Here is a 20,862-nt window from a genome sequence, read left to right on the forward strand (position 1 = left end):
AGAAACACAGCAGTCAATGATAGAGTTCTGCTGAAGCTTAAAGCAGGGTTAGGTCCTAAGTATCTAGAATATCCGAAGGTTTAAACAATGTTCAGTTTATTATCTGAAGATAAATGGAAGTAGTAGTGCATTAGTACAGTATTACACAACTAGTGCACTTGTAACAGATGTGGAAAGGATCACACAGGAATAGTACTCTGCAGTGGCGCAAAAAGTGGGTATGCAGGGTATGCAACGCATAGGGGCGCTGCACTAGAGGGGGCGCCAAAACCCTGTCTCGAAAAATGTTTTTTTCTTGTTGGCATTTTCTATAATTAACAGAATGAAATTATCAATAACAGGGTAACAGCACTGATTAGGCGCCCCTCTGCTCCTTCACCTCCCCTCCTGTCGCTCTCCCTTCCCATACAGGTGGCTGTGCACGCGCCCCTAAGAGTACGCAGGCGCGTTTTTTTTTAATTTTTTTATTTTAGACTACCACTCGTAGTGCACTTGACAAAATGGAGCGGCAGAAAAAAAAGCTGTCCGGGGCGCAAAACAGAAAAAGGAAAAGGGAGAAGGATAAAGATGTTGGCGGGATGAAAAAAAGCCTTTCAATGTGGTTGAAAGATAGTAGGTAAGTACCGTCAGTGTATTAGCAGGACAGGAAGGCTGTAAATAATCGAGTTAGCTAAAGCTAGCAGCTAGCCTAATACGGAATCGTCCCATATTTGGCTGTTAAAAGTTGCCTCCCCTATTAAACCATTAAGGGACGCGATTTGTTTTGTATTTCTATGAATATCTGATACATAAACCTGTCACAGACACATAACCGCGCACTAAGTAAGAATGACCGAAATAAAACTCAGGAAATATTAACACAGGAAAGCTAAAGCTGCTGTGGCGGCAGTGCCCAGCTATGGTCCAACACTTAGCCCTCCTGGGTGCATTTTTTCACTCATATATATTATGGATTCTTTAATTAAAGATGAGTTGTTCAAGTTCATGTGTGTATCAGACAAATTAGTCATCAGAGTCACTAAAGCCCTTAAACTCAAAAAGGTTGGTGACCTATTTTACCAACCTTTTTGGCAGGGGGACACTTGAGTTTAAATGTCTTATTCAATACCACTACAGTGGTGTTGTGATGTATCTGATAAGTCAGATCAGATGTAATGTCCAATCAGTAACTGTTATCCAACAAGGAGGTGATTTAAATTAAAGTTTAATTTCTATTGTAGTTCGACTGCTGTATTTTTTAAGCCTATTTAACACAAAATTTATGTCATTCAGCTGTGATGGTGGAGAGAAAGAAGAGAAGATGATGAAAGAGGAAGAATCAGGACAGACAGGGGAAGGCAACAGGTTGGTCTAATGCAGGTGGAAGTGAGGGAGCAACTAGTCCATCTCAAGCACAAATTTTTAAACATTATTTTTAAAAACGGTAAGATCTGTAATTTTTACAACTAATAATGCTTTTTTGACCACATGACTTAGTGGAGAACACCACAGACAAGGGATGAAGGAGACAGACATGAGGTCAGTGATAGAGGAGACAAGTGATGAGATCAGGTAGGCATTAGGAAAGCAACAAAAACCTATATACCACGATGGTTTGAGTTTCTGATGACCATCTTTGATTGTGTTCTTTTTTTGGGAAAATTAGTGCAGGCAGTCATGGTGAGTCAACCACGAGAAAGAAGAATGAGAAACAGAAAGGTGCAGATGAGGGAGAGGAAGAGCAGAGAGGACTAGATGATGAAGAGAGAGAGAAGCACAGAGCTGCGGAGGAGAGAGCCGAGACAAGGCTTTATTCAGAAGAACCATCTGAATGGCCTTTACCACACAAAATGGGGGACACATTTAGGCAGTACATGGTTGTAAATGGCCCACAGAAAGTTTCTGATGGTCCATATCCAAGATCAGAGAAGAATAAGAAGTGTTTTTCCAAAGCATACTGTTTTCATTTACTGTCTAATGGAGAGAAAGTTGAACGAGATTGGTTACTGTATTCTAACAATACTAACAGAGTCTATTGTTTTGCATGTAAGCTTTTTGGTGAAGCTAAAGTTCTTGACACATGCCTTGTGGAGGGGTATAATAACTGGCGATGTCTTTCAAAAACACTGAAGCACCATGAAACCAGTAGTTCTCACATAAATGCTTATCTGACGTGGAAAGAAATGGCATCTCGCTTACGCCTAGGTAAAACTATTGATAGTGAACTGCAGAAAACCATGGCAGCTGAAAAAGCACACTGGAGAAGTGTGTTGACTAGAGTTATCGACTGCATACTTTTCCTTGCAGAGAGAAACTTGCCACTAAGGGGGAAAAATTCTCAGTTAGGAAATCCTAAAAATGGAAATTTTCTGGGAATCCTTGAGCTCATAGCACGATATGATGTAACATTGGCAGAGCATCTTAGAAAGGCTGCCTCCAAACAAACCACTGGATATCTGACATGGTGCACTTAGAATGAATTTTTAGATTCAATATCAGAGTGTGTTTTGAGTAAAATATCTGCCAAGATCAAGTCCTCTAAGTACTTTGCAGTGGAACTGGACTGCACACCTGATATTTCAAAGCAAGAGCAGGCCTCAGTCATCATTCGATATATGGGGGGGCGCCGAAGATATGTTCGCATCCACCTCAAAAATATGGAGTTGCGCCCCTGGTACTCTGCGTTGGTTTTTTTATTCCTTTGAAACAGTGGGACGCACTCAGCACCAGGTATGATACACACGATCACCGTCACAGTCCAGCAGCTCCGTTAGGCAGCTTCTGCCTTCTTTTTTTTTAAATATATTCGACGAATTACAAAGATGTCTACTCTCAGGAAAGAAGCGGATAAGAAAAGTAAAACGACTGCGCGAAAAGAAACCTGCCAATTTCCAGAAACTACGATGGTCGTAAGTGAACAGAAAAACAACATGGAGACTGTGCTTGCAGAGCTAATACAACTGAGAAAGGAACACACGGATGCTTCACACGATACTAAAGTCACTTTATCAAGGGTTGAAGCATCACTGAAAGACGTGCTTGAGCGAACGACGAAACTGGAGCAGCAAATTACAGACACCAACCAAAGAGTGAGCGACGCTGAGGATCAGCTGCTCCGCCATGACCGCGTGATGCGCTACATGCTACAAAGAGAAGCTAATCTCTCAGCTAAGTGTGAAGACCTCGAGTCAAGAGCGAGACGCAATGATCAATGGGATACCTGAAGGAGAAGAAAAGAACGACATGATTTCCTTCGTGACTGATTTGATGCGCACTTCACTCAAATTACCACAAGATATGAATCTTGATATAGAGAGGGCCCACCGGTAGCTTAATATGAAACCTAAAGACTCGGCCCCTCCACGATCAATCATCGTCAGGTTCTCTAACTACAGAGAGAAAGATAAAGTAATACAGATATGGAGTGAAAATAGTGTCAGAAAGATTTGTGTGTGCGTAACAGGATTTGTGCGTGCGTAAAAAGATTTGTGTGTGCGTAAAAAGATTTGTGCGTGCGTAACAGGATTTGTGCGTGCTTAAAAAGATTTGTGCGTGCGTAACAGGATTTGTAAACCTTAAAAATAAAATACATGTTGAAAAAGTACACACAAATCACCTGGTACGCACATGCAAAACTGCAGTTACACACAAATCCGGTTACGAGTGCACAACTATTTTTGAGACTCATTTCACGCCTCGGTGGAAGCTCCAAGATTTGTGTGTAGATGGTGCGTTTACATGCTAGTAAAAGCTGGGACATCTGAGTTTTCTTCGGAACTGTTTCTTTTTTCCATAGTTCAATACATATTTCTCTCTTTACTTGTCTCGTGGCTTAGACATATTTTTGTGAGAGAAAAATACATATGTCATTACACCCACGTCTACTTTTTAATACTATAAGATTGTTTATATATGAATCCACATTTGGGACCTATACAACTGTAATTACTTGGGTAAAAAATTCGACCACTAGGTGGTGGAAGTTTATTCCGCTCTGACTGGGAAAAGCCTTCATTCAAACTGAGAGAAGAAACAAGAGAATGGCGGGTCAGCCGAGTGATCGTGTTCGTGGTTCTACCATCCGAAGTTAGTGGATGTTAAAATTTGCACGTTTTACTGACCGTTGTAATGCGTATTTTTTAGATTATTTCAGATTAAGTTTTACTTTTCAAGTAGTTCGACCCAACGTTCTCGCCCTTCTATGTTAGCAATAGCTCATGTCTACGTTAGCTAAGCTACTATTAGTCCTCGATTAGTATCACGCATCGGTACAGTTTAAAACAGTATCTTCCTGGCCCATTACAGCTATGTCTACATTTATCACCATGCTCAGCTATTTTTATGATACAATAATGTAGGCTTATGTGACGACTTTTATTATAATTTATTATAATTATATTTTATTAATTATTTGGCAGATAATTAATAAAATATTCCATATTTAATTTGTATATGTCCTTTTTCAACTATGCAATTTATAAAGTGAAAAATTTAACACTGACTGAAATGTGGAAAACACATACATTTTTCGATTTACAAGATATTTTTATATGTATGATTCCAAAACTTTTAGCAACTCAGGTGTTGATTGGTCTATATAATTGAGATTTATTTGTTGTCTCAAAAGCAGATAGTTGGAAACATGGCTCATGCCTTGGCTACAGCACTCACAAGGGAACTTGTGGGAAATACAAGCTCTCCCTCAACAAGTTCATGCCCTAATATCGGCAACAATTCTGGCCCTTTGGCTTCAAATTCTTCAACACGGGTCAACCAGGCATTAAAACGGTAAGATTTGAATTTCTTTTTAAAATTGGAAACGAAGTAGATAGCAGTTATGTATTTATTTCATATATGTTTTTTCATTGTTGTTTTTTATTTTAATTTTATGGACTCTGCCTTTACTGGATGTTTTGTCTCAAAATATTATTATTATCTTTATTCTCAAAGGCAATTTCCAAATCTGTTTCAAAAGTCAGACCTGAAAAAAGGCAAACAGAGGATTATCGCCTCAACTCGTTCTACAAAAATCTCCAACATTGGAATATACGTATTGCCAGGCCCCACCAATCTAACCCCAAAAAGTTCTGATGTGCTTCCCTTAGCACATGCAGGGTTAGGGAGAAGGGTGCTTTCTTTTTCTGACGACAGCAGGCATGAGGAGGTAATAAATGACAATAATTATCATTTACTCATAATATTTCATTCATAATTTATTTTGTATTGGTGTTCTTATAGTAGTATGCATTATATATAACAGATTGTCAGTCAGTTGGAGGACGAGTTTATCAAACTTAAACAACTGAAGGGAAGATGGATGTTCCATAAAGCATCAGATTAAAATGATTCCTCTTTAATAAGATTGTTCATATTTATTTTGATTTGTAAAATGTTCAGGTTACACCAATAAATGCCTATCTTTATTTTATCTCAGGTGGAGGTGGTCAAAGGAAATTGTCAATAATCCCAATGGATGCTGAAGGGTACAGCGGCAAGCTGCTCCGTTCTGCTTCAAATAATGGGAAAATAGTCCTCTTCCTGGTACCCCTCCAGGACGAACTGGAGACAAGTCCACTTCCATTTGATGTGGAGGAGTTTGCCAAAATGCCTCAGGTGCCCTGTGTAACTTGTGGTATAACAATGCCTCTTCAGATGCTGGCGTTACATGCTGGGTCTTGCAGAAAAAAAAAAAAAGTAAGTTGTCCTCATTTCCTCCATAACTTAATCAATCAACATTACTATGTTGAACTCTTTGGTTTTAATCTCTCTCTCTCTCTCTCTCTCTCTCTCTCTCTATATATATATATATATAAATATATGTATATATATATACACAGACACACATGCCTGTGACAATACTGGCATTAATGTTTCCCAATTTAAACAGAATCGGACTGATCAGACTGAACCTATAGAGGTTGATGAGGATGACTGTGACACATTGGAGGAGCCCGAAGACACAATTGAAGATTTGGAAGAAAGAGAGGTAGGATCCTGTTAAAAAAGTTGCACACGAAGTAATTTATTTTTACAAAATAAAGCAAATAACTTCTAATATTCTTGCAAAAAAAATACATTTTTATTTTTATTAATTTGAAAAAATATTTTTCTGTGCAGTGCTGCCGTATCTGCCAGAGGGATTTCTTGAAGTCTGTGCTTCCTTATCATGCCAGTGAATGTTGTGGCAGGTATTAGTGTATAATTTTTTTTTCTTTAGGAAGGTAGACGGATATGTTTTTATGTGAATAGGGCATGTAATGTAAAAATGGTATGAGTATTCAGACAACATGTAAAAAAGAGCTTTACAACTACAGTTAATTTAAAAATTTAGCCCTTATAAAATATTTGAAAACATTTTCTATCACTGATTCTGTAATATAGCTGGATGTCATTTCCTATCACATAAATAACATTTTTTTCCTTCAGGAGGGAGGGAGTATTGGAAATACACCCAGATATGCCAGGACCATCATCAACAACTTCAGGAACGTCTTATTCTGCAGAACCTAGAAGTATTGAAGGTATCATACTATGGTAAATAAGTAAATAGTAAAAGCGGGGAAACTCCATACATTTGCGCTTTGGCATGTTGTTGGCGCACTGACAGCCACGCTATCTACCTTTTGATTAAGAACAGGGCTGCCCGCACTGACGCGGCTCAGGGATTACGTGACACGCAGCGCAGTGCCCTAGTGCCTGTAAATTTAATGGTCCAATGAAGGAAATTTAAAAAAACAGGACATTTCGGAAATGTCACAAGAAATCTGTGACTTTAGCCGAAGAGCTTTCGCCCCTGGCTGCTTTCGCGTGCTTTGCTGACTTCACGTGCGCTTGCAGGTCGTTGGCACCTTTATTTGCCACAGACACATAAGTGCCTGCCTTACACGTCAAACACTCCGCCTCATAGGGATCACGACCTTGACGAAAGCACGGGAATCTTTTCTTTAATTCCTCCGTAAACGTACACTTTCGTTTAGGCATTTTTGCCGTAGAATCGGCGGACACACATGCGCTATCGCCTGTCACACTTAAGGTTTAACTAGTCTTGCGGCCGGTGTACAAGTCAACTCAGCTATCTTTACTTTTCCCACACAACTCACACACATAATGCAACGTGATTGGATTTGGGGAGAAGGGCGTGACTAATTTGCCATACAAAGAAACCTGGAATGGAGTAGTGGAACGTAGTGGCAATGTAATCACAATGCACTGTAAGCTATGTAATGTGTTTTGAGGCAGTTGACCAAAATCCCGGACGATTTTTAAATTCCCCCCGGACATCTTTTTAGGTCTGAAAAGTAGGACATGTCCGGGAAAAAGAGGACGTCTGGTCACCCTATCATAAGTGCGTAACAATGTCAATAATGAAACAAAATATTATAAAATTAGGTTTAAGCTATTAATTAATAATGTCAAAAATATATATGGGGAGCCGAAAGAGCCGGCTCTCCACAGTAAGAAGAGCCATTAGAGCCGCATCTCGAAAAGGAGCCGAAAATCCCATCACTGATGGAGGCCTCGGTTAAATTGTTAAATGTATTAGTGGACACACTGTCCAAGAAATGTGAAGACTTGGAGGGTCGCTCCAGACTAAATAACATCCGCCTTGTGGGCGTACCGGAGGGATCTGAAGGTCAAAAGCCGACAAAGTTTGTATCGAAGCTGCTTCAGGATCTGCTCGGCCTCAACGCTAAGCCTGCCCTTGACCGGGCTCATCGCACATCGCGGGCCAAGCCAGCAGAGGGGGACCCACCGCGCCCGGTTGTAGTCCGTGTCGACCTGTTTCAAGAACGGAATGAGATTCTACAGAGGGCTCGTGAGTCGTCTCCCTTACTTTATGAAGGAAAACATGTGTTCATTTTCCCCGATTATTCAACCTCAGTTGCTAAAAAACGCGCATCGTTTACGAAAGTGAAGAAGGAACTCCACTCTTGCCCCGGAATCAAGTTTGGGCTTTTTTTCCCTGCAATATTACGGATCACTCTTCCCAACGGGCAGACTGGTAAGTTCGAGGACCCAGTCCTTGCTGCAGACTTTGTTGAGAAAAACATTAAAAATGTGGTTGATCCAGCCACAGTTTGAAGTGTGGTTGTTCCGGCCACAGTTGAATTCCAGAGGGGCCGCTACCCAGTGATGGGATAACACTTTGTTTGGGAACTGTAATACTCTGTACAATACAATTATTATTTAATGCATTGTGGTTCTCAACAGTGCCTTTCGAGTACTCTGGATACACTGTGGATTTAACTCCTAGTTTGGAAATGTATTTTTATTTTCTTGGTTCTTGTTGATACAAGGGGGCCTTTGTGTGTCCGATTGCACATTAGTTCTACATGCCTTATAATATATTTCATGTTTCTACAAACCTGTTGTTCTCTAGATGGTGCATTTTTCACATATTGTTATATTTACATCACATTCCCAGGAGAGTAGTCAGTAGTTAAGACTACTTTCATTTTTCAGCCTCTAGTAAGCTGGATGCTGTTTTTTGTTTTCTTTTTGATGGGTTTTCGCGCATCCCGTTTGGGGGAATGCTTCAGCGAATGGGTTGGTTTAGGGAGGGTTTCAGGTGGCAGGGGTGTGTGTGTTACTTGGTTCTTTTTGTCTGTGTATGTCTCTTTTTTTCAGTTGACCAGGGTGATTCACGTTTACTTTTGTGTTTTACTTTGACCTATGGCTGATCTTCACTTGACACCAGCTACAGCGGTAGGACGAGAGATCCGTTTCACCAGCTTTAACTGCAGGGGGGCTCAACAATCCTGTGAAGCGTAGTAAGGTATTACATCATATGCAACGATTGGGGGCACAAATAGCTTTCCTTCAAGAGACACATCTAAAGAACGTGGACCACGTGAAACTGAGGCGCAGCTGGGTTAGTCAAGTTTATCATTCCTCTTTTAACACTAAATCTAGAGGAGTGGCTATCCTTATCAGTAAATCTGTCCCCTATGTGCACTCTCAAACCATTTCTGATTCTTGTGGTAGATACGTTATTATCACTGGTACCATTTGCAATACCCCGGTGGCATTGGCTAATATATATGCTCCCAATTATGACAACGAATACTTTTTAAAATATGTTTTCCAGTCACTTCCCAATCTGTCCACTTATCACTTAATATTGGGAGGTGATTTTAACTGCTGGCTTGATCCTCAGTTGGATCGCTCCTCAACAAACATAACCATGCCTTCGCGCTCATCTAAAATGATTAACTCCTTTATGTCTGAATTTAATGTTCATGATGCCTGGCGTTTTCTTCACCCCTCCCAGAAGGTTTACTCATTCTTTTCCCCAGTCCACCACACCTTTACGCGTATTGATTTTTTCTTGATTGATAATAGATTGCTGTCCTCTCTCACTGGGTGCAAATATGATGCTATTGTCCTATCAGATCATGCCCCAGTTTCTATAACTATTAGATTTGACTTTCACCCCATTGAGCGGCCTCCATGGAGGCTAGGCACCCGTCTGCTATCAAATGAAAAATTTGTATCGCTTCATCCAGAACTACCTCCCAGGACTTTAGTTAAGACAGAAATGGAGGAAATCTACTGATAATACTGCTGTGGGACAAATTGTGATGATCGCTGATTCCAACCTTCCCCGGGGACTATGGCCTGTCGGGACCATCACCAAGGTCTTCCCTGGGACGGATGGCGTCGTTCGAGCTGCTGAGGTGAAGGTCAAGGACAGTATCTACATTCGCCCGGTAACCAAACTGGTGGAGCTTCCTGAAGTGCCTGAAGATTTGGATCGTCCTTCAAACTAGCGGACTTTGCATGAGTGTATTTGTTGCAAATACAGGGGCGGCTGTTAAAAGTCCGTCTGTTTGTTTAGCACTACATTACCCAAGATGCATCTGTTCTTTTGTGGTTCCGTTTCACGTAGCTGAGTGGCTTGTTTTTCTGTGCTACTGTGTGGCTTGGTGGCATGGAAGTGGCATCCGCTGACGTCCACCATCAATCTATCCTGGGTCCTTTGTGTATGAAACCTGTGTGCGTTTTTATGATGTAAGTGTGCAGTTTCATGTTCTATATTTGTGTTTGTTTCGGTTGTTGGCCCAGGAGGTGATGGCTCCTCGTGTTTCTCTGGCTGCCGACAATGCAGGCGTTTAATTATGATAGCTCAGGTTGTACTATACTTTACCAGATACATATTGTTATCGTATTAGTATATGAGGGAATTACCACTCATTTCATGTGTTCTGACGGTTTTTGTCTTTTGTATGTTTGTTGCATTTACCTGACAGTTCATTTGTAGTGTTATGGTGCCCTCCGCTGGATTTCTGTGGTGCTGCAGGCCATTTTTGTCCTGTATCTATGTGTATCTGTGTTTTGCTTGCATGGGTATTAATATGTACCTTTATTGTTTTCTGTTTCAGATAACCACACATACACATACACACACACCCACACACACTCATATACGAAACATCAATAAACTTCTGAGCTGCACCGTTGGAGTCGCCCTAGTCCAGGGGTCGGCAACCAATGGCTCCGGAGCCACGTGTGGCTCTTTCGTCCTTCCGTTGTGGCTCCCAGTGACTTTGGGAAATAGAATATTTTATTAAAATTAAATCATTAAAAAATTATAACTCAAAATCATTTTAAAATACATTTCTAAATCTGAAGATTACGGTAAACTTTTAACATTAAAACAAAAACTTTTGAACTGTTTTAGCACCCAAAATATACGTCATGTCCGCCGATGTGCGACAGGCATTCCTGACGTACCCCACATGTCTGGCAGACTGCGGTTTTTTTTTAGCGCACTGATTTATTGACTTTTTGATCCTTGCCTGGGAGATAAATCATGAATAAATCAGAGAAAAGGAAACATTCTGAAGATGGCAGAACATTTAATGCTACGTGGACAAATCATTTTGCTTTCACCGCTGATGAAACTGGTTCACCTGTCTGCTTAATATGTGGCGAAAGACTGGCAAACAACAAAAAGTCAAATGTTGAAAGACATTTCAAGAGCAAACACTCCGTCTTAGCTAAAAAATATCCCGTGGGAGAGGAGAGAAAAAAGGCCGTTTCGGAGCTGATGCGGAAGGCTGAAGCTAGCAAGTCACTTCAAGAAGTGGATTAAGACGCAAATTCTACTACATGTGCCAGTTTCGTGGCTACTCAGGAAATAATCAAGCATGGTAAGCCATTTACAGATGGAGATTATCTCAAAGAAACATTTGTTAAGATTTCAGAACATCTTTTCTCGGACTTCAGAAACAAAGATGAAATTTTGCAGAAAATAAAAGACATGCCTCTCTCTGCCAAAACTGTCCAGGACAGAACTGTGAAGATGGCAGAAAACGTCACCAGACAGCAGATTGAAGATATCAATTCAGCTTTGGCCTACTCAATCGCCTGTGATGCGTAAAAAGATAAAGATGACATTGAACAAATAGCGTTGTTCTGCTGATACGTGAGCGCTACCGGGCCACAGGAAGAAATGATTGATTTAATACCGCTAAAAGGCCAAACACGGGGGGAGGACATATGTGAGGCTGTATTGGACTGTTTGAGAAATAAAGAAATAAAGACCACTCACCTGGTGTCAGTAGCTACTGATGGGGCACCGTGCATGACAGGAGCGCAGAAGGGCTTTGTAACTTTACTCCAGAAGTCACTGGATAGAAAATTGCTGACTTTCCATTGTATCTTGCATCAGGAAGCACTGTGTGCACAAACATTTCCTCCGGAATGCACAGAAGTAATGGATGTTGTCATTCAGATTGTCAACAAAATAATGGCAAAAGGTTTAAATCACCATCAGTTCTGCTCATTACTAGATGAGATGGACACCAAGTACTCTGATCTCCTGCTGCATAACAAAGTCCGTTGGCTGTCCAGAGGGGAAGTGCTGAAACGCTTTGCAGCGTGTCTAGAAGAGGTGAAAACATTCCTCAGCAACAAAGGGCTCACCTTTCCTGAGCTGGAACAGCCAGAGTGGCTGGAAAAGCTACACTTTATGGTCGATATGACAGCGCACCTGAACACATTGAACACATCTCTTCAGGGGAAAGGAGGCACAGCTCTGCACCTGCTGGAAGAGGTGCTGGGATTCGAGCGCAAGCTAACAGTGTTGGCCAAGGATTTATAGCGAGTCGCACTGCATCACTTCCCCTCTTTGAGAGAATACCAACAAGGTGGGAATGTGATAAATACGCAGTATTTGCAATCTGCAATCACTGCAATGCAAGCATCATTTGGGAAACGATTCTGTGAGTTCAGAGAGGAAAAAGACACTTTATCTTTCCCTGTCATTCCTCTGAGCATCGATCCATCCCTGTTGAATATGACTGCATTTCCAGGTGTAAGTCAACCTGATCTAGAGATGGAACTGGCCGACGTCGCCGACAAAGACATCTGGGTGTCAAAGTTCAAGAGTTTGACAGCTGATCTTGAAAATGTGTGCCATCAGAAGGCCTTTCTCGCTCAGAATCACAAATGGAGCGAAGTTGCAAACCTTCCCAAACAGGACAAACTTGTATTCGAAACATGGAATGCCATTCCCGACAGCTACATCAACATGAAGAGGTGTGCATTTGGAGTCCTTGCGATCTTCGGATCCACATACATCTGTGAGCAGGTCTTCTCCAACATGAACTTTATTAAAAACAAGCACCGCTCACGCCTCACAGACGTCAGCTTACGCTCCTGTTTGAAGCTGAAGGTGACATCTTACAGCCCTGACGTGAAGACGCTGTGCGGCGAGGTTCAGGAGCAAAAATCACATTAACCAGGTAAAATAAATATTTTAATTAGCTATTGTTTTACATATGTGTGCGTGGTTGTCTGGAATATAACAGTCAAATATAAATACATAACTATATATTGTTAAGTGAAATAGTTTGGTTTTTTTTTAATTCAGGAGGACAGGTGACTGCACACGCGCGATGGGACACAGAAGCAGACTGCGCACAGGAGCATTACTTAAACTGACTTACGCTTGGCAGATCGTCTTTCTGCAGCTTGTATAAAGTCTATGTGTGATAGGGACCCTGTGTAAGCCTGACAGAGAGAACTTACGGGTCAGATATCTTGTCAAAAATGTTGTCATGAAAATCGAAATTGAGCGCTCGTTATCCGGTTTTCCCATTTTCGTTTTGTTCACTAAATGGGAAATCGGATAACGAGCCGTCATCCGATTTTGGTTTAATAAACGAAAAACTAGTCTATTTTCGTTTTTTCATTTTTCATTGCAAACAACAAAAAAAACAAACTGCCTGAAAATACATGGGCCGCAAAAGGTAAAGAGCTGGAAAAGCAAAGTGAAAAACTACGAGAGGAGAATGCTGGTCTTAAGAAGAGGCTCAGAGAAAAGGTACAGAATGAAATGGAGCCTTCGCATAAAAGGTCTGAAGGAGGAGAAAGATGAAGACATCAGGGCTTTAGTCATATGTACTCTGAAGCACATCGTTCCTGAATCTGCATCAAGGCTGAAGGGGGACGTGCATGTTGTTCATCGACTGGGACTAAGGATGGAGAACAAACACAGAACCGTTATTGTGCTATTTACACGAAGATTATTGAAGGAAGAAATCTGGAAGAAGACCAAAAAATCCACTTATTGCAAAGAACTGGGCATCCGGTTTGCTAAAATGCTACCCAAAGAAACCTGGGAGGAAAGAAATCGTCTGTGGCTGCAGATTGATCAAGCCAGGGGAGCCGGGAAGGTGGCCTACTGATGGAGGCCAAATCGGACTGGAAGGTACCTAAACTGACTAAGGTGGAGATGTAGACTTTGTAACAGGACCTGCTGCTCAACATCATTTTGTGGTAATCAGTTTAACTGAGTTTTCTTTTTCTTTTCTATTCAAGGAGCTTTTTTTTGTTTGTTTATAATGTTGAATACGAACATTTCATTTGTTTCACTCAATGTTAGCATATCTAGCTACTTCAATGACTCAATTGCTTCGGATGCCTATGCGGGTTTTCTTCCATTGGCTTTTTGTCCACACAATGAAACGAGCACATAAAGCATTTTGGGTTCTCTCTCCAAGTTTAGAATTTTTAGCCGAATTCTTTTTGTTTCCTTATCTGTCGGTAGGCTATGAAAACTACCTCTTATCACAGAAACACTGTCTTTTTGGTTTCGGGAGCTCGTTCAAAACACACCTGTTGCTGCCACAAATTAAGTTTGGTCTAATTATTAGAGCACAGCAGTTACCCGAGTTTCACAGGGGCATCTTACGGCCCTTTCTAGTGGCAAGTTGTTCTCTAGAACAGATTAATGTGTGGTTCGGTTCGGTTCAGTTCGGTTCCGGTCCAGTGGGGAGATTCTCCGGGTTACGGACAGCTGCGGTCTTTTCTCCGCTTATTTGCAGCGACACTCAGCAACGGAGAACCTCGACGTTCTGGTTGTGATGGACTAAATAAACCCAGATATATATTTTTTTGTACTATAGAAATGTATTGCTGGCCCAAACATAATGATAAAGATTCAGATCATGAATTTTATGACTTTTTAAATCCAAATGAAAACTCAAATTCACATCACACCAAGCTAATATTATGTATTTCTGCTGTTTTACACTGTTGGCACAAACCTGCAGCTCAGAACTCTGACCAGCTTCTCTGCTTTTCTCTTTGTTAAAGTCGGTTCTTCAGAGAGACGAGCTGCTAGCAGCGCTGCTAATTCACCGTCACTCCATTACCAAACTTAACGCTGTGTTCCTGTCGCTCCCCGTGATTAAACTCACAAACTGTCCTCTGAACTGAGCAGCTCTCTGATGGCAGACGGCGTCTCCGTGAACAAGTTTTACCAAACATTGTACAGTAACTGAAAAGAGAGATGTAACTTCTATCATGAATATAGATGAACAAAAAACCCTACAAATTACAGTAAAATGCCGCTACGTCCGGTGGGCGCCGGAAGTAAGACTCATAATCGTTTCCACAGTAAGCCTCCCAGGAATAGAGAGTTCTGGCAGCGTGGCGTGCTGAGCAGTACTACTTCTCTTAAACAATTCCTCAAATAAGAGTTAATGAATTTTAGAATCGTTTCACACAGTAAGCCTCCCAGGAATATGGTGGAAAGTGAGCTGGCTTTGCTGTTGCCTGGCAACATAGCATACATGACATTATTCCACTGATGTAATCTGATGATGCCAAAGTGTTATGATGTCATAAGGGACAAGGCATCTGTCCCTTATGACATCACAAGGAACAGATGCCTTGAATATCCAGCGTCTGAATCAAACTTGCAGAAGTCAAGCAGCTGCAGCTCGGACGTTGGGTTTACCATATTGGATTGAACAGTGCATTTTTTCGTAGCTTTCGTGATACATCAGTCGAACAGCCAACATGCCGCCAATTAACACTTATTTTTTAACAGAATGCGAAGTTAAACAAATGAGTAGAGATGAATTGATCTTTGTGATTCTGGATTTCATACAAAGGTTTAAAAAAATAGCTAAGAAGCATCGGAGTAGAACCGCAGTGGAGGAAGAGTTGCAAGCAGCTCAGGAAGATATTGTGAATCTAAATAAGAAGATTGGTTCACTCACGAAACAGCTAGATGAAGCTCACAGACAAATCAAAAACCTGAACTTTAAGACAATCCCACAGTTACAAAGAGAGATAAAGAACCAGAGGTCCCACAGGAATCAGTTGTTGCTTGAGAATAAAAACTACCAAACTAAATTCATAGACCTTCAAACCTCTTTAAATGACCTCAAGGACTCAAAACTGAAGCTTGAGAAGACGTTGGCAGAAAAAAGTGAAGCGATGTCTCAACTCACAGCCTGCAAAATGGATGTTGAAAAGCAGGAAAATGAAGTGGAGAAACTTCGGTTTGAAATGTACAAAAAGAACAACTATGTTGACCAGAAGGATATTGAAATTAAGAGAGAAAAAGAAAAGTCCAGAACTCTTGAGGGCATGGTAAAAATTCTGGAAAAGCAGTTGAATGAGGTAAAGAATCAAATGAAAATTCCTGGGAATAGACTTTCAAAAACTCTGGTGGGAGATGAATATAAGTATGAACCAAGTGTCACGTTTTCTGACATCGCATTATTTCAGAAAAAAGTGCAAAACAGGGTATTAGCAACATATCAGAAGGCAAGAGCTCTCCAGGAGGAAAAACCCTTGAAGAAGCAGGCCAAGAGCCACTCAACGCTCCCAGCCTCACAACGGCAAGAAAATGTAAAACTACAGGAAGAAGACTCACGACGACAGCAAGAAGCCATGGGTAAGGAAAGAAGTTTTTACCGCACAGAATATGATTGGAAAAGGCTGAAGGAGGAAATTCAGTCCCTAAATGGTCAGATTCAGGCACTAACTCAGAACAGACATAGGGATCAAGAGAGCATTAAAAATCTCACTGAACAAGTGAATACGATGACAACTAAGTACTACAGGGAGAAGAAAGAATATGAGGATTTAAATGAATCCATAAAGAGGAAAGAGACAAAGGTACAAGTTAATGCTGCTGCAGAAACACAGACCAACGAACAGCAAGCCAAACTTCCACCAGCCATTGACGGAAACTCAGTTCGTTATAAAGGAACCTTGCCTCTGGGTGGAGGCAGGTTAGATCCAGAACTGAAAGAAGAGAAGCTTATAACGATAGATAAGTTAAACTTTAGCCCAATGCCCCCTAGCAAGAAGAAGCTTGAAATGCCATCATTTACACTTTCAGGCAGGAAGATTATCCTCAGGGAACCTGAGCAGAGAAAAAACAGTGGTCATTCAGGCAGGCGTGCCACAGTTGATGGGAACGTTAAAGTTCCCTCATTAGAGGTTAAAGGCAACAAGACATTATGAGGTGCATTTGTGAGCATCACATAGAAGAGGCGTATACACCTTGGGGCTGGGCTTTAACCCATGGAGCCCAGCTGGGCACAGCCGAAGAGGAGACATGATTCCCTCTTCACACGGGCTCACCACCTTTGGGGGAGACAAACTGGTGGGTGCAGAGTCAAAAGGATGGCAGCTGAAGGTAGGGACCTTGGTGATCTGATCCTGAAGCTCAGGAACAGACCAGAGTCCGGTCCTCATTGCCGGCAGTACCTCGGGCTCGTTTCCAGTGAGAGTTGGACTCCGCCAAGGCTAATCTTTGTCACTAATTCTATTCAATACTTTTATTGACAGAATTTTTAGGCACAGCCAAGGTGTTGAGGGGATCCGATTTGGTGGCCTTAGGATCAGATCTCTGCTTTTTGCAGAAGATGTGGTCCTACTGCCTTCATCAGGTCGTGATCTACAGCTTTCACTGGAGCGATTCGCAGCCGAGTGCGAAGTGGCCGGGATGAGGATCGGTGCCTCCAAATCCAAGGCCATTGAGTTCTTGAGCCGGAAAATCTGGTTAGGATGCCTCCGGATATGCATCCCATCTCTTTAAATGCAAAGGTTTTCTCCGGGTGCTCCGGTTTTTCCTACCTTCGGGGAAAAAGTGATTAGGCTAATTGGTCTCTTTTAAATTTACCTTAGTCTCTCACTCACTAATATTTGGAGACATTCTTTAAATGGACACACTTTAAACTCAATGCATAGGTTTTCTCCGGGTGCTCCGGTTTCTCCTACCTTCGGGGAAAAAGTGATTAGGTCAATTGGTGTCTTTTAAATTTACCTCTGTGTCTCACTCACTGACTGTTAGAGATACAAAGAATATGAACTTATCTAGTTCAGATTCTTTTTAGCACACACTCCTTACATGGCCTCATAAAATGGCTTCCAGTCCTAATGTTTCTATATTTTCTGTTTTCTTAGTCGTCTTAATTTTGAACAGGTCATAGAATATGATCAGTCTCTCTAAGCTGGAGTGTCTTCCTGTTAAAAGGGAGTTGTTCCTCTCTACTTACTGCTCAGGATGAGGGACGGTAACAACTATCAATTGGATAATTGGATGAATGGATTGATGATTGGATTGGATGCAAAGTTTTTCTCTTGGTGCCCCGATTATTTTGACTATTCAGGAAAAGAAGTTTTTAGGCTAAGGGTGTAACTTTGTGTTGCAAGTTGGTGGGAATGAAGGGGGGTTAGAGTGCTGATGCACCCACAGTCACTGGACGACCTTTTCTTTTCTAGTGCTAAGAATAAAGCCAAAACTTACACGAGAATGCAATAAATTAAGATATGATGTGTCTTTAATATAGCAAATAATAAAGACGCAAAACCTTTTTTGGGTCTGGTTGGGGCAGTTAACTCTTTATTTAGTTATTATTGGATTCTATAAAATGTGGCTTAAAACTGAGATGCTGATGTTTGGATATGTAAAATATATTTTATCTCTGCTAATAAATCTAAAGTTTGGTTTCTGTCAGCTCTAGAAACAGGAGAGAAAAAAGCCAATTTCTCTTTATAATGGCCCATAATTTAATTTTACTTAGCAGGAGTCGTGGTTTAAAATTTAACAAACTTTGGCTCTTTATGCTTTATGAAATATTTCATCCTATTTGATGATTGATCTGAATATTGCCACGTTCTATGAACAAATGATGCAATTTGTCCAGGTGAAAACAGGGTGTTTTTTATGTCAGCTGTCAGCTTAACGTCACACGCAGTGACGGTTCAATTAATACAAAATAAGGTGAACTGCACACATTTTCTGACAGATAATCAGAAGTTCAGGTGCTTAAGTAGCTAATCAATTCAGATCAAACATCAAATAGGGCGAAATATTTCCTAAAGCATAGAGTTTGTTAAATTTGAAACCATTTAATGGTTATTTTTACAGCAAAGTAAAATTAAAGTACTGGTCATGTAAAAGAGAAATTCGCTTTGGTTCTCTCTTGTATCTTTACAGAACTGACAGAAACCAAACTATTTATAGATTCATATGCAGAGAGAATATATACATTTTACATGTCCAAACATCAGCATCTCAGCTTTAAGCCACATTTTATAGAGTCCAGTAACATCGATGGTCACTTTACTCACTGACAGCCCCAAACCAGAGATAAAACAAGGTTTTTGGGTCTTTAATATTTGCTATATTAAAGCAAATATACTCAGCAAATACACATTCCATAAATTAGAATATGACTGAAAAGTTTCTTTGTTAGTAGTTCCATCACCAAGTAAGACATTATATGATTAATTAGATGTTTTAACATATTTATATTTCATAGCATGTTTAATACCTGCTAAAAAGTTATTTTCGAAAGGTACTATTAATCTGACAATCCTGTGTATGTATATATATATATATGTATATATATATAAATATATATAGATAGATAGATCTATATATATATATACTGTATATATATATATATACAGTATGTAGGAGCAGATTGTGCCTTTCTGTATTCTAAATGGTTTGGGTCACATGATCTGTCAGCTGTCTATTTAGGTAGCATGCAGTGTTGATGACAGGAGGTGTGTTCCACCCAAAAGGGGGAAACAATTTTTGACCGCAACGCAAAACAACGCAATATTAATGTGACGCAATGCTATTGAATGAATGCTGTGTGGATCGCTGGAACTATGTTAGAGGTGTTATTGACAACATGTTAGAGGAATGACTTGTTGTACAAAGGAAATAAGATAATGATTGCCGAGTCATGGAAATAAATGGATGAACTGGACTAACATCAAGGACGGCTCTCATTTCAATCAGCGGATAAGTGATCGGCGTGTCAACTTTACCCCGGTGTACCACCTCAGGGGCTTAAAGCTTTGGCTTAGCCTCTATACAGTATATATATATATATATATACTGTATATATATATATATATATACATACACACACATATATATATACATATATAAATATATATCTTCTTTTAAAGCTGAAGTTATATATATATAAGATATATATATATATATACAGTACAGACCAAAGGTTTGGACACACCTTCCCATTGAATTCAATGAGAATGTGTGTCCAAACCTTTGGTCTATACTGTATATATATATTTATATATATATATATATATATATATATATATATACATATAGTAGAACTCAACAGAAGTTCTATAGTAGAACTCAACAGAAGATTTTATTGGATAAAAATATGAAAAAATATCCTTTTTCATCATCACTTTTCAAACACTAGCAGCGTTTTAAGCCCTTTTACTGACTGTAGTCAGTAGAAAGCAACTTTAAAAGAAGTTGCATTTAAAACTCTTATTAACCCTTGTTACAGCATAAAATTCAACGAATGAAAAGCACGTCATGTCTTAATGTTGTCTTCCTCAGAGTACCAGCCTGCTGATGTTAGGCGGGGGAATAGAAAATGAGGCTGCGGTTATCATTCTTTGTCACCAGGGGGCAGCAGAATATCAAAACACCGGTGTTGGGAGAAGCAGCGAATACAAAACTTGATTGAAAACTATAAAAATCGCATTAAAAGATCGCATTAATCACGTTTGTATGGTTTTGAACCATACAAACGTGATGAAAGCTGTGGCTGTTTCATACAAAAATAGAAGAGATCCAACAAACAATTATTCAAAATCTGGGATTTATTGTGCTTGAGATTAAACTGAGTATTGCAGTGCCTCGAAACAGGATTTATACCTCTTGAACTTAAAGAAGAAAAAAGAAATCCTACATTCCTACCACTCATTTTAATGTATTTTATCGTGATTTTATAGAATAATAAACCAACAGAAAGTAGCAGGTTGCAAAATGTTCTACAAATAAGAGGTCGGCAAGCATTTGTATACTTTGAGACACTAAAAAGGAAAACAAGGAAAGTCATGTAATTAGAAAACAGTCCATCTCAGAGGTTTGTTGGAGAACACCAGCGAACAGAAACACAGCAGTCAATGATAGAGTTCTGCTGAAGCTTAAAGCAGGGTTAGGTCCTAAGTATCTAGAATATCCGAAGGTTTAAACAATGTTCAGTTTATTATCTGAAGAAAAATGGAAGTAGTAGTGCAATAGTACAGTATTACACAACTAGTGCACTGCATTACTCTTCC

General features: G+C 40.2%; 2 long non-coding RNA genes across 2 annotated transcripts; both read left to right on the top strand.

The window, feature by feature from the left end:
• The first annotated feature begins 4,507 nt into the window (after window positions 1-4,507).
• Window positions 4,508-5,315, top strand: LOC114136403 (uncharacterized). The gene is made up of 3 exons (XR_003593787.1): window positions 4,508-4,767; window positions 4,930-5,143; window positions 5,240-5,315. It is a non-coding gene; the product is annotated as an uncharacterized LOC114136403 (long non-coding RNA).
• A 109-nt stretch (window positions 5,316-5,424) lies between these two features.
• On the top strand, window positions 5,425-6,168 carry LOC114136402 (uncharacterized). Its single transcript, XR_003593786.1, has 3 exons — window positions 5,425-5,673; window positions 5,867-5,965; window positions 6,097-6,168. It is a non-coding gene; the product is annotated as an uncharacterized LOC114136402 (long non-coding RNA).
• Window positions 6,169-20,862: the final 14,694 nt, after the last annotated feature.

The sequence above is a fragment of the Xiphophorus couchianus genome, chromosome 21, assembly GCF_001444195.1.
Source record: "Xiphophorus couchianus chromosome 21, X_couchianus-1.0, whole genome shotgun sequence".
Lineage (NCBI taxonomy): Eukaryota > Metazoa > Chordata > Actinopteri > Cyprinodontiformes > Poeciliidae > Xiphophorus > Xiphophorus couchianus.